Source organism: Caretta caretta, chromosome 4 (genome assembly GCF_965140235.1).
Source record: "Caretta caretta isolate rCarCar2 chromosome 4, rCarCar1.hap1, whole genome shotgun sequence".
Lineage (NCBI taxonomy): Eukaryota > Metazoa > Chordata > Testudines > Cheloniidae > Caretta > Caretta caretta.
In genome coordinates, this window is record NC_134209.1 from 44,631,865 (window position 1) to 44,646,518 (window position 14,654).

The following is a 14,654-nucleotide window of genomic DNA, read 5'->3' on the forward strand; positions in this document are numbered from 1 at the left end:
TAGAAAGGGTGTAGAGAAACTGGAAAGGATCCAGAGGCAAGCGACAAAGATGATCAAAGGGATGAAATGCAAGCCATATGAGCAAAGACTGAAGAAATTGGGTATGTTTAGCTTGGAAAAGAGGAGATTAATAGGGGGATATGATAGCAGTCTTCAAATACTTGCAAGGCTGCCATAAAAAAGAAGGAGAAAATTGTTCTCTCTTGCCAAAGAGGACGGGGCAAGAGGCAATGGGTTCAAACTCAGCATAGCAGATTTAGATTAAATCTCAGGAAAAACTTTGAAACTGTAAGAACAGTAGGACAATGGAACAGACTGCCTAGGGAGGTTATGGAAGCTGCCTCACTGTCTTGGATAGTTTACACATAACAAATCCTGTATCTTAGCGGGGGGTTAGACTAGAGGACCCTTGTAGTCCCTTCTACCCCAATGGTTCTATGTTTCTATTAAAAATGTATGCCTTATTTCCAGTCTTAATTTGTCTAGATTCAATTTACAGCCATTGAAGCATGGTATACCTTTCTCTGCTAGATGGAAGAGTCCAATATTAAATAGCTATTCCCAATGTAGGTACTTTTAGATGGTAATCAAGTCTTAACTTTCTCTTTGTTAAACTAAATAGATTGAGCTCCTTCAGTCTATCACTATACGGCAGATTTTCCAATCCTTTAATCAGTCTTGTGGCTCTTCTCTGCACTCTCTCCAATTTTTCAACAATCCTCTTGAATTGTGGACACCAGAATTGGACACAGTATTCCAGCACAAGTTGCACCAGTGCCAAATACAGACATTAAATAACCTCTCTACTCTACTCCAGATTCCCATGTTTATGCATCCAAGGATTGCATTAACTGTTTTGGCCACAGCATCACACTGGGAATTTATGTTCAGCTGATTATCCACCACCACCACCATCTAAATCTTTTTCAGAGTCACTGCTTCCTAGTATAGCGTCCCCCATTCTGTGCATATGGCCTACATTCTTTGTTCCCAGAAATAAACATTTGTCAATATTAAAATGCATATTGTTTGCTTGCACCCGGTTTACCAAGCAATCCAGATTGCTCTGTATTAGTGATCTGACCTCTTCGTTATACCCCAATTTTTATATCATCCTCAAATTTTATTCAATATTGATTTTATGTTTTCTTTCAGGCCACTGATAAAAATATTAAATAACATAAGGCTAAGAACTCATCGCTTCAGCACACTACTAGAAACACATCTGTTATATGATGATTCCCTATTTACAATTACATTTTGAGAATGATCCATTGGCCAGTTTATAATCTATTTAATATGTGCCATGTTAATTTAAGTCTTTCTAGTGTTTGGATGAAAATGTCATGTGGCACTAAGTCAAATGCCTTACAGAAGACTAATCATCAGTACTATTACCTTTATCAACCAAATTTGTCATCTGGGAAAAAAATATCAAGTTAGTTCAACAGGATTTATTTTCCATAAACCCATGTTGATTGGTATTAATTATATTACCCTCCTTTAATTCTTTATTAATAGAGTTCCATATCACCTGCTTCATTATCTTGTCTGGGATCAATGTCAGGCTGACAGACCTATAATTACCTAGGTAATCCCATTTACCCTTCTGAAGTATTTGTGCAATATTAGCTTTATTCCAATCTTCTGGAATAAAGCTAATAAAGCTTTCAATAAAAATCAACATTAATGGTCCAGTGAGTGCCTCAGCCAGCTCTTTTAAAACTCTAGGATACAAGTTATCTGGACCTGCTCATTTAAAAATGTTTAACTTTGATTGCTGCTGTTAATATCCTCCTGAGATACTAGTGGAATGGAATGAGCGTTATCGTCGTCATATGATGAGACTACATCCTCTGTTTTTTTCCAGTAATACAGAAAGAAATATTTGTTGAACTCTTCAGCCTTTTCTGCATTTTTACTGATAATTTTACCATTTGGTAAATTTGGTAAATGGTAGTGGACTAATAACACTGTCAGGATTCTTTTTGTTCCTAATAAATTTAAAAAACTTAATGTCCTTCGCTCTGCTGACAGTAAATTTCTCCTTTCCTACAATTCCTAGCTTCTGATTTATATTCATTACTATCAAAGTTCCTCTTTCTTCCATTTGTTATATATTATTTTTTATTATTTTTATAGCCACCTTCACTTCCCCTGTAAACCAGGGTTGGTTTGTTAACCAATACAGCCTTCTTTCTTGACTGAGGGATTGTGGCTTTGGGGGCATCTAGTAAAGCATTCTTAAATAATTCCAAAGTATCAGTCACATTTTTCTGATTAAATTCTTCCGCCCAGCTGATTTGGCTCATAATTGTTTTCAGCTTTGTGAAACTGGTCCCTTTAAAGCAACAACTATATATATTACTGGCTTGTCCTTAATTCTGTTTGCACATTATAAATGTGATCAAGGCATAATCACTTGTATCTAAGCTACCTTTATTTTTTAATTTTTTGATCAGAATCTTTGGACCTGATTCACCCCAATATTATTTCAAGTTATGCCAATGTAGTTCCATAGAGTTATACAAGCATAAAACTAGAGTAACACAGAGAATAAGGCCTCTTGTGTTTGGCCCCTACAGTGAAATGCAACAGGAGATAAGAAGCTCTTTACGGCTTTTCCCCTGTTGCACACCTACACAGGGGCACAACACAAGCTGAGCCAAATATCATCCATTTCACTCCAGTTTTATAAAACATACATATAAAGCTGTACTGAGATACATTTGTTTTCTCAAAAGGAAAGAACAATATAAAAACTGTGAAATCAAATATTTGGGAAAAAGTAGCTACCTTACCACATTTTTGTTTTATTTTTTATGTTACCAATTTTTCTTCTGAAAATGTAGTTTCCTCTGTTTGTTTCAAAGCAACCTGTTCTATGTATGTTCTGATGGTGAGAAAGAGGCACTCTTCTTTTGTCTATCAGGGCAATCTAAATATGAGTGTTTTTGTTGCTAGCAAAATAATCAAGGGACATGACTGGTCCCTGGTCAAACTGTTGGCAAACTGCCTAAAACATATTGTTCTGGCACTTCTTGGGAAAAGTTTCCCTATTATCATTTCTATTTTAGTCTGTGCATCATCCAAAGAATGTCGTCCCTATTTAAGTGTATGAGAGCAGAGCTCAGTTAACCTTTTTTATGCACTATCATTTATCACAAAGACGAGGAAAGGTTTGGGTTAACTTTTAATTATGGGGTACTGGGCAGCTGCTTCATTGTTAAGGTTGCAACAGGACTTCCATTTAAAGCTGAGTTTTCAAACTTCTCTAAAATCAACATTTTATTCTAGTCATGTTCATATATCACCCTCATCACTGTAGTATCTAAGCATGTTCCAATAGTGAATTAAGTAACGTGATGAACGTCTGTCATATGTGGTTTGTTGTATACATACTCAGTCAGCCTGAAAATTACCAGGCCAGTTCAGGGTTTGGAGTGGTAGAGCTTGTGGTGCAAATCGGGGGCCATTTAGTAAAGCTGTACTGAGATACACCTCCCCACACACACCCCACCCCACACACATCCTTCCAATGAGCGGTTCAAAAACTTTTAACTTTGTTATAATGTTTGTCTGTGTAGAGATAAGAGCAAACCTATGGGCAGTATCACATTAGTTAATGGAGTTGCATAAGTTCACATCTAGAAGAGCTAGGAAAAGAATTCAGGTTTCTAATATGGGAGACACAATTCACATCAGCTTAGGGGCACGTTCTTTTAAAATGATTTTTCCAAAGCTGATTTGCCCTAGGCAGTGGTTGTACACAATGGACTCTCACTGTAGTAATGGTGTTTAATGAATGAGCCAGAAGCTGTAGGAAGAAAAAGGTGGTCCTGTGGTTAAGGCAATGGCCTGGAATCCAGGAACACTAGGTATTATTCTGTGTTTTATCTCAGATCTTTGATGTGGTGCTTATCAAATCACTTAAGCCATATTTTTGTGAGAGGCAGCCACCATTCAGAAGTTTATGTAGAAAATCTTCCCGCCTCTGTGAGACTCAAAAAATGGTCTTCTGGTTAAAGCATTTGACTGGGACTCAGAAAGCCAGTATTCATTCATTTCCTGTTTCAGCCTTAGATTTCCTGAGTGACCTTAGCCAAGTCACTTACTGTCTCAGTCTGTAGCTTATTTTGGCTCTTTGAGGGCATGACTAGCCTATTTTGCCCTGTTTAGAATTCAGGAGTCAATGTTGGTGGTTTTGGAGGTGAGAAGTCTTTTAAGGATCCAGGTGGCTTTATAATTACCCCCTGGTGGTCCTCCAGATACACACCTCAGGGTGAAGGGTGAGTGGACTATGGTGCCCCCGTTTCCCCACCACCTCCTGGAGTAAGAGTTCCAGAAGTTTGGGTAAATAGGCCTTTCTCCAACCACTTTACCCCAATCTGGAGAAGCACCGCTAACATTCCCCGTCCTCCACAGTGCGGTATGACAGTATTTATTTTATATTATGGAATGGGGATATGAAACCCAGAGAAATTAAGTTTCCCAAAGGCATGCAGCAAGTCAGTGGCACCATTACAATAGAACTCAGGTATGCATGCACGGCGCTTTATCCACTCAAATTCAAAGATGGTTCTTACATGGTACCTACCTCCGTAGTATCTGCATGCCTAGAACAATGTCTCCACTTCAGAAAAACTAAGAAGCTTCTGGTTCTCCTATTTCCCTGAAGTTTCCCCTATTTCTAGAAGCACATTTCAAAATATTTTCCCAAGGTTCTAAAAGTTCTGGGGTTATTTCCATAAGGATTTAGCAGCGGAGAAAAGTGCCAGAATTCTACTCAACAGGCAGTTTTCTGATTATTTTGATGTGAGTGGAAGTTGAAGTATCATACATTTTGCAAGACAGCTATATTGTGAGGTTTTCTGGTCAGTTTTGCAGATTCAAGAGGTTCTGAGAGCTTGATTAAATTTTTGAGGAAACATTGAAACGTATGGATGTTTATCTGAACCAAACCCTCTGAGGTTCACTTATTGTCATGCATATAAATAATTTTCTGAGCCAATTCACAACATTTTAAAGAATTATTTCCCCAGCTGCCCATCTGTATTGTAACTTTAAGTGTTTCACATTAACATGGAGGCTGATAAATGAGGGTAAACATTCCATAGGTGTTATTCAAAGTAGACAAAAAATAACAGTTTAGTCAAATCCTGCCCAAACATCACTGAGAGTTCCCAGAGTTCAGACAATAGCCCTGAAATGAAATAGCTGCTGGCTGGAAAATCATGCCTTTTCCTATTTTTCACCTGTATGAGTTTAGGTTCTGTTGTCTATCCAGCTTTTCAACCATCATGTTCATGCTTGCGCATCCAGATAGAATCCTTTTTAGTTGAGTGTACACATTTACAGAAACAAAAGGTTTCTTTCTGTCCTTTCTCCCACCCCATTCAGGGACGTCCCCTACTTGCCTTTGTTGTCTTACAGAAGAACTTTTCTTCCCATCTGGACTATTGCCTGCTGCTCCATTTTGTGACCCAGTGACCTCTTACTTTGGAGTCCTTCAAGGGTGCTGAGTCATCATAGGGGGGCTGCTAAGTAAGAGTCATTGTCTCCTCAGCTCATAGGGCATCAAGAGAGAGAAAACACTCCCTCTTTTCCTGATCCCTCTCTAGATAGTAGAGGTGGTCTGAATTTTTTCCCTGTGAGAAATGTTAATGAAAACAAACAAACAAAATCATCAAAAAAACTGAAAACCAAAAATGTTCAGCTGGAAAATGTTTGGGTTTGGGGCTTTTCAATTAAAACTTCATATTTTTCACAGAAAACAGACACTTTCCACACAAAATATATCTGTTTGGTTGGCTACCCAATTTTCCATCAACACAGTTTTTTATGGAAAATTTTCAACAAGCCCTCTACACAGTCTCAATAATCTCTAGTATGGTTAAAGAGGAAACCCTCATGTCACAGACTTCATGTTCAAGTTCATGTTCAAGTTCACAGACTTCATGGATCATGGAGGCTATTACTCTCTCTCCCTCAGCCATGAAGTGGACTCTCCCAATCAGACTGAGACATATTGGTGAGGAAACTTTGCCCTACCACTACCCATGTTCTACCTGATAAATAGTTTGATGGGAGCCTTGAATCTCCAGGGCTTAAAATATGTAAAGGGCAAAGAAAAGGTGTTGCCTTAAAAACCTGCTGCTATTCTTAATTCACTCAGCCATTATATGCCAGCATGGGATTAGAACCGCCGAGTAAAACGGTGCAAGTGTTATTGCGGAAACATCTGAAATGTGGGTGAAATCTTTATTGAAAGCGTAACGTCTCACCCCATGCAATGCATATTTTGTGTATTACAGCTGATGGAATGATAGAGCAGCACATGCTTCAGTTTTGTTGTTTATTAATCTGTGTTATAATTTCTCGTGGCATGATATGGCTAGACATAAAGACTACACTTAATTTATGTTTATTCATTTTACATCTTGACATTGCAGCCAATAGCTCAGTGTCTTATTAACTAATCTTGGTGGAGCTTTTTTTATTGCTGGATTTCTTTTTTATGTTTCAAGTGGTTTGTGTGTGTATCAAACAGAGCCTCTACTGCACCAAATAAGCTGCTTTTAATTTATTAAAAGCACATGTCAGTGCGGAAAACTATATACAGTATTACTTGAAATATTTATCTAATATGTAGCACAGTGTTTACAATTTTAGATACAGCCCTGTAAAAAGGCCATTCATTTCATTAAAAGAAAAATTTAGGGTACAGATTAGGCATAGGTGAACCAATTAATCTAAATGAGAATCTTTGTGAAATCTGAGCCAGTTTTAAAACTGAAATTTAAACTGAACTTTTCTAAGCTGTGGTGTCTATGTCTCTTATTAGCTTCTGCTGCATCTCCAGAACACCTTGCAAATCATAATAAGATTAATTAAAAGGGTGTCATTTGTGATTCACAATTATGGGCTTTCCTATTTCAACCTTGTTTTTAATGTTGCCTGTCTGATGTCCTCCTTCAACCCTCCCCCCACCCCCGGCATCTGATCCAGTCTGTGAAGTATAATGTTTTTGTAAGATAATTCTTTGCAAGGAAACAAAAATCTCTGAGCAGCTGAGCATGCTTATTTGTAATGAATAATAGGAGAAAAGTTTTCACCAGCTGTTTAAATCAAGCACATTTGATGTTTGGGGGGGAGGGGAAAATGAAAGAAATAAAATTAGCTTGAACGAGTTTCCACCATCTGCAAATCACTAGCAATGAACAGTGATTTTTCATCAGTCATTATGGGCCAGATCTCATTGATTAAAAACCACAACAGCACCTCAAGAGTATTGTTTCCTCATTTTCCACCTGCATGTTTCCCCATGGACCTCATCACCTTTGACTTTGACAGGACCTGGGAAATCCTAGCTAAGTATGGGTTAGAATAGATGCATCTTGGTGGAGGTAGGAGACATACATATAATACCAAGGTGTATTATATAAGGCTGTGTCATTCACTCAGGCAAATGTGTTTCGCTATTGCAGTGCAAATGATGGTATCTGCAAAATATGCTCCCACCATTTTTTCTCCTTGGATATGAAATAGCTTGAAAACACTTACCAAATTATCTGGAGTAGGAAAAGTAACAAGAATAAATATGTTGTCAGTAGTCTTGAGGAATTCTTGGGCTGTACACTACTCCAAGAGAGCCAAAATAATATAATAACCAGTATATATTGTATAACTGTTTTCTCTCTAGTGGTGTTTGAATTCTACAGAGATGTCTCTATAATTACAAACAGGGCACTGTAGTTGTGTTGAGATTAAACAGACTTTTATGATTAAGGAATCATAAAACAATAGATAGATATGTTCTTCAGAGTCTTTTTTCCTCTTTAATCAGAGGTGTTAACACTACAAATAACTGAAAATCACTGTACAGTCACGTTAAAGGTTTTTTTTAAATGTTTGCAAGTGTGTCATGAAGCTCAAATTTCTAAGAAAATATTAACAAAAGGAACCACAAAGAGGGCTGACTTGCTTGTATTCTGGTTTCCTTTAAGAGTTTCAGGATCACATTTTCAAAGTTAGCTGCAGAGAATCCCATACATCCATGTACTTTGTTCATACGTCAAATGTATACACTCAATTCATGTATCTGTGTGCACCCATGGCCAGCTGGAGTATATTGCAATTATAGTGCATTGGAGATTTGCAAATATAGATTAGGCACATGTAAATATATGGTGCACCTAGATTTGAAAATTGGGTCTTACTTTAATGTATTAGCTATGATATATATGACTTTAACAACCGAAATATAGCACACTTAGTGTGGGAATCGGCAGAGAATAATCTTTTGTTCCTCCTACCCTTTGTCTTGTCTGTTTAGGCTGTTAGGCCCAGATTCTCAAAGGGATTTGGATGCCTAATTCCCACTGATTTCAATAGGAGTTAGGTGCCTTAAATACCATTTTTAAGGATCTGGGTGTTAGCTCTTTTGCCGCAGGGACTGTCTCTCACTACATGTGTACAGTGCCTAGCACAGTCAGCCCTGATTTCCACTGAGGCTTCTAGGTCCTATTGTAATAAAAATAATAATAATCTCTACTATACATACAAATCATACATCTGATATATTTGCATAGTTTTCCTCGGTATTGCATTTTTAGCTTAGTTCCTGTTTCAAGTTAGAGAGTTATTATTTGTGATAATACCAGCCATTGAATGTGCGATATCCTTTGAGTCCTTTGAGCTACAGGTACTTTTTAATAGTCTGCCTAGGCTGCAGCTTGGCTTTCTTTTGACTGCCAAACATAGCTATGTAAAGGAAAATATGATGGTGATGGAACTTAATAAATCTACATTAAAATATGCCGTTTGTTATGGATTGTATGTATATAGTGTCTGTAGATATGTATCACATTGTTGGTCTAGTAAGATAAACTTACTTCATAATTCCTATATTTTGAAAGCCCTATAATATAACCCAGTGGTTACTGAAGGATCAACATTTTGGAGATATCAGCCTTTCATACTGTGAAAACCAAGCAGTTAGAAATTCTGCTAGAAGAACAGAAGCAAGGGGGGAAATATAAGATTGACTTGCTCTCTTATCTCACAAGACCTCTTATTTGTTTCAGTTCATCTTCTGTTTGATTTGAAGTTTGTTGCATTAGTGTGTTTGTGTTTTTTAGTGTTTTCCCTGTCCCTGAGACTCCTGTGAAAATGAGATATGGCATCTTGTTCATACAATCCTGAGCAAAATATTTTCAGTGAAATTCTTTTCATATGATTAGAACAGCACTACTATTATCTCAGTACAGAAATGATGTCGTGTGTCATTCTTCAGTGGAGCTGTATGGACCTTTGTGTGTATATGTGACTAAGAAGTTTCTCCACTAATGAATCCTTCTTTTTTCTGAATAGTGATTATATTGTTTCATCTCTAATGGCCTGATCCCACGAACACGTATATATGCACTGCCTTAACTTTAAACTGTTAAGCAGTCCCATTGACTTTAGTGGCTGTACTCATATGAGTCAACTTACACAAATGTGTAAGCGCTTGCAGGATCAGGGGTTAAAACTGTACTTAGGAGAAGACAATATTCTGTCTTACGAGAAAAGAAGGAAAAAAAATTAGATAACCAAAATTAGACTGTCCCGTGTCACCATCTGAATTTAGTATGTGAGGGTGGGGAGAGGGAGAATCAAAAAAAGAAAAAGGGTCTGAATCCTTCTGAGCAGAGACCAAAACCACTGAGTTCAGATTATAAAGAGATGTGTGGTTTTAGGCTATATTAACTACAATATGACTGAAGTCAGCTAACTTCAAGCAAGTACTGTGATTCTGGAGTTTCAGTGGAGTTTGGAGCACACATTAATAACATTTGATAAGAAAGAGCAGAACTGAGAAGGGGATATAGGTTAGCGTTAAACAAATTTACTGGGCTAAATTCAGCTCTCAGTTACACTGGTGTAAATCTGGATTAACTATGTGAAGTTCAAAATAGTGATTCCTTATTTACACTGGTGTAACTGACAGCAGACTCTGGCTGAGTGAATTTATTTTAGATACTCTGATGCTGAATCTACCCCCGCAGATACCATGTCCCACAGTTGTTATGTCTTTTACCTGCTAATTCCAATAGGTATGTCACTGTATGTCATTTATCTAGGAAATCTTTCCCCTTCTATAGTATATACTCCCATTATAGAGCATGCAAGTGAGCTTTGCAGAACAGAGCACTAAAGAATGCCAGAAACAGCGATATCATGGGTCAAATTCTACTGTTGTTTACACCTGTATAATTCCACCAGGTTTACACTGGTGGAACTGGGAGCTAAATTTTGTCCCTCTACTTGTATTACACATTTCTCTTTCTTTTGAGCAAAATCCACAGAAAAGTCAAATACCCATGTGGAGTTTATTTTAGATTGCTTTCTTCTTTGTTTTCTGAAGCAGAGAATATGGATGAAATAGAAGAGAAGCTTACGTGGACAGTGGGGAGATAAAGGAGGGGAAGAGCAATGTGATTGGGTCTCCAGGATGCAACCTGGACTGTGGGACCACTAAGCCCCCATTACCCACCAACCTGAGTTGCCTCTCACACTGTGATGCTGTTGCTAAGCCACCACCTCTGGCAGGTACTGCACTTACACAGACATCCAAAGGCAGGGACGCACGCAGCAGAGTTACATGAATGATCTCTCAGCCACTCGTGAACCATCAATAGGGAGGGTCCAGCCAATTCCCCCCAGCTCCCTAGCCTTGCGCTCCAGAACTGTTCTGTCATGCCCTGATCAGAAGCCTGACCGGTGTAAATTCACTACCCAGTCCGCCTCTCCCTCGATCTGGAGGGGACATACACTAGCCTTTGTAAACTGAGCTGAGATTTCCCAAGCACTTCAATCAAAACACACTGTTATAGGTAAAACATAAAACAGATTTATTAATTCCAGAAAGATACATTTTAAAGTGATTATAAGGAACAGGCATAGAAGTAAAAGTTAATTACTTAAGAAATAATATAAATTTGCAGTCTTGAGTTCTACAAACTAAACAGGATTTGAATCAAGCAGTGTCTCACCCTGACAGATGGTACCAACCGTTCACAGATCCTCAGTACACAGGCTGGAACTGCCTTCCAGCCCACAACCACCCTTTCCCAGTTCAAAGTCTTTGACCTCCAGACATGTTTCCAGGTATTGAGATGGGGACAGGGGTGGGGGGAGAGGAGATAGACCAAGTGATGATGTCACTTCCCCTCTTTTATAGTTTCTCCTAGCTTGCTGGAAAGATCTTTTGCTGTGACATAGGAATCCGCCCCCTTTGGTCAAGCAGTCTCTATTGTCTACGAGCTTGCTCTGAGAAGTCTTCTGGGATGGCCACTGGGAAACTGGATTCCCTTTAATGGGCCATCAGCACGTCTGGCTACTCCATTGTTGAACATGAAAGGCTCGTTGTGGATGTTCCCAAACTCATAACATATTTCAGGAACATTTAGAGCAATACTTTCTAACCTCACATATAATGATAGCACACACAATCCGACAGGCTATTAATGTTCAACAGATGAAGACTTGTAGAATGATACTTCACAAGGCATACTTTGTACAAAACATATCATAATTATCTGACAGGTGAACATGGGGGTTTCAGGGTGCAGCTCTGAGGTACAGAGTGTCACAGCGAGATAATTGGAAATACTGATATCACTGATGAAGAATTCACTGATGAATCACAAGTTCTGAGGAGGTTTTGAACTGAGCAGCCAGACCAAGGAAGCAGGAGCATGACAGAAACACTCAAAAGTTGAATAGTCAACTAAAAACCAAAGTGAAATCACAAACACACATCCATAGACCCTGAAGAAATCAAACGAGATTCAAACCATACCCTCAAAGCTCCTCTCAGTTTGGGCCAGAGATTTTCATAACAGTATTTCAATTCTTTTAAAAATATATACAAATACAGCCTGGCTAAATGGACTAAAACCATCTCTTTCATGATAATGTATAAAATATGTTAATGGTTAACTGGTTTTGGTAGAGAGAAAGGGCCTGCATCTTATCTTCCTGATATGCTAAAATTGAGTAAAGCAGGAAAAAAGTCTTGAAAAACTGAAAGCAGCCTCTGCTGATGATTGGAAAGCATGCAAAGGAAACGTTATCAGGTATGGCTGCTATACCCTTAAACACTATTTTTTATTGTAGCATTAGCAATTTATGGTTTACCAGTGGGATTTCCAAGCCCTCCTTCTATTTACACAGTAGATATGTATTGTAAGGCAAAATACCTCAGGTTACATTTATTAATTCTAGTGGAGTTAACTCTCATATATCATTTTGTAAAACCAGGCATGCAAAATATTATTGACACCCACAATGTATTCGGAAATTACAGAAAAAAAAATCAAACTGAATCATTGTCCTCTACAGCTATTAATATTTGAAATAATTACATTGAAGTGCTATCCCCTTCACTGTTAACTTGTGTTATATGCTATAGTTAACTTTCAGTGCCAATTTAAGGAATTTATTTAAATCAACACAATGAACTAACTTAATCTTTGGTGAAATGTAATTAAAGTAAATGTAATTACACCAGAGCCAAATTTGGTGTGCTGTGTTGAGGTTCTCTTTCCAACTTTGCAGATGGAGATGTACTTAGCTTGCTAAAGTTATCCATAAAACTTTTAAAATATTTTGTGGAATATGACCAAAGAAATATCTGAAACCACAAACAAATCTGGGACTGCTAATGCAGTGCTTGCTTTTTGTAATGTAGCCATGGCTTGGATAGTCCTGTACTTTAACAGGATGAAATGAAGAAATACGGTAGCGTTAATTAACAGTAAAGCCAACTGATTGACTGCATTTGTGGTTCGTTAAAAAAAATATTGAGACCAAATAACCAAACAGCCAATTTATTGATAAAAATCATTAACAGTACAATACAGAGTTAATACAGTACCAATCCTTCTGGGAAGCAGTTTCTTGCAGTGCTGTTCAGTTCACCGTATTCAAAAGGCGTGCTCCCAAAACTTCCCAAACCACTTATATTTATAGCATGCTTGCTTACAAGTTAGAAAGAACTTTATATATCACCTAAGATCCAACCCACCAGTTTGTACCAGTTCTTTAACTTATTGTTCTGTACCTTTCCTTATCTCTGTTTTGAATGCTACATTTCAAACTGGTTGCCCAGGAGGGTACCTGTACTAGGACATGGAACAAATATATCTTGCCTTTGACAGGCTTTATATTTGCTAATGCCAAATAGCTTTGTAGAGCATTGTGGGATATAGATCTCTTCACATAAGTCAGCAAAGTGGACAGAATTGTGGGAAAGAAATAATATAACTCAGTTAACATAACTGCTCACATGCTAGGTATAATAGAATATTAATATGGTATGCCCTACACCTAACATATATGAATTAGGTAACAGGAGTTAATTGTACTGGAATTTAACATAATTGGAAGCAAAGTAATATTTTAGGAGAATATTTGCATGTTTCTACCTTTTCATTTTCCATTAGATTTCCCAGTGCTACTTTTCAATACTTATTTTAAAAACTACTTATCTTGTAAATGTTTTTCTTGTTATCGTGTATGGTTCATTATTTAGATAGCACAAAACTGTGTTAGACACTCGAAGAACAACTAAACAGAAAAAATCCCTGCAATGATGCAACAAAACCAAGTTATTGAGTGGGTTGTGATGTTCAGCACTCACTTTGTTAGTTCATGTGTGTGCGCTCTCTCTCTTTCACAAACACACACACACATATGGCTGGATTTGAAAGAGAGGGAGGAGGCATTGCAAACTAAATCAGGAAATGGGTTCTATATAAGATGCCACACAGCCAAAAATGGGAGATGGAAAGCTCAGTTAATCATGCATTTTGGATGGCAATAGGATACATGAAAAGAGACAAGGGCAGAGAGGTAGGAAAGAGTCAGCTTGTGTAGAGCTTTGAAGCCAAGAATCAGGGGTTTAAATTTGGTGTAGAGAAGGTGAAGGGAGGGGGAGTGAAGATATTTTAATAGAGACTGGACATGGTCTCACCCATACTTCCGTGTTCTTCCACTTCTGCTCACTCTGTAGCAATATCAGTTCAGGGCTTTTCTCCAGAGACTCATTTTTAGCTCTAACTATACCAATTAATTTTGCCAATTAGTTAAGAATAGGAATGCCTGAAGGACTAGATGCCTCTGGGGATTAGTAACAGGATATGTGGAGCCTTTCAACTCCTGCTGTGGGTTACAGCATCATACCCATCCCAGTTCATTAGTGACTGAAAGATTTTACCGTCTGATCGTTGTTTGGATGGTCTATGCTGGTTTGGTGGCCTCAGTTCACATCAGAAAAAACACCAACAAATCTTCTGCTGGATAGCAACTTTGCAGCAGTCTCAGCCGAGACGCAAAGTAAAATCTTGGCCCCACTGAGACCAATGGCAATACTCCGACTGACATCAATGGAGCAGGATTTTACCCCAACGACTGAATGGGAAAGAGAGATGGAACTAGCCTTTCATCCCTAGAAGCAGTCCTTCTAGGCCAAATTCAAGGAACATTGGCAGGGAAGTATGGGGAAGCTTGTTCTGCTGCTACCTTTGCTGTTGATAAATGCAGTCTGTTAATCCACATATTTCATGAGAATTGAATTCAAACAAAGAATATACAAGGATAAAAATCCT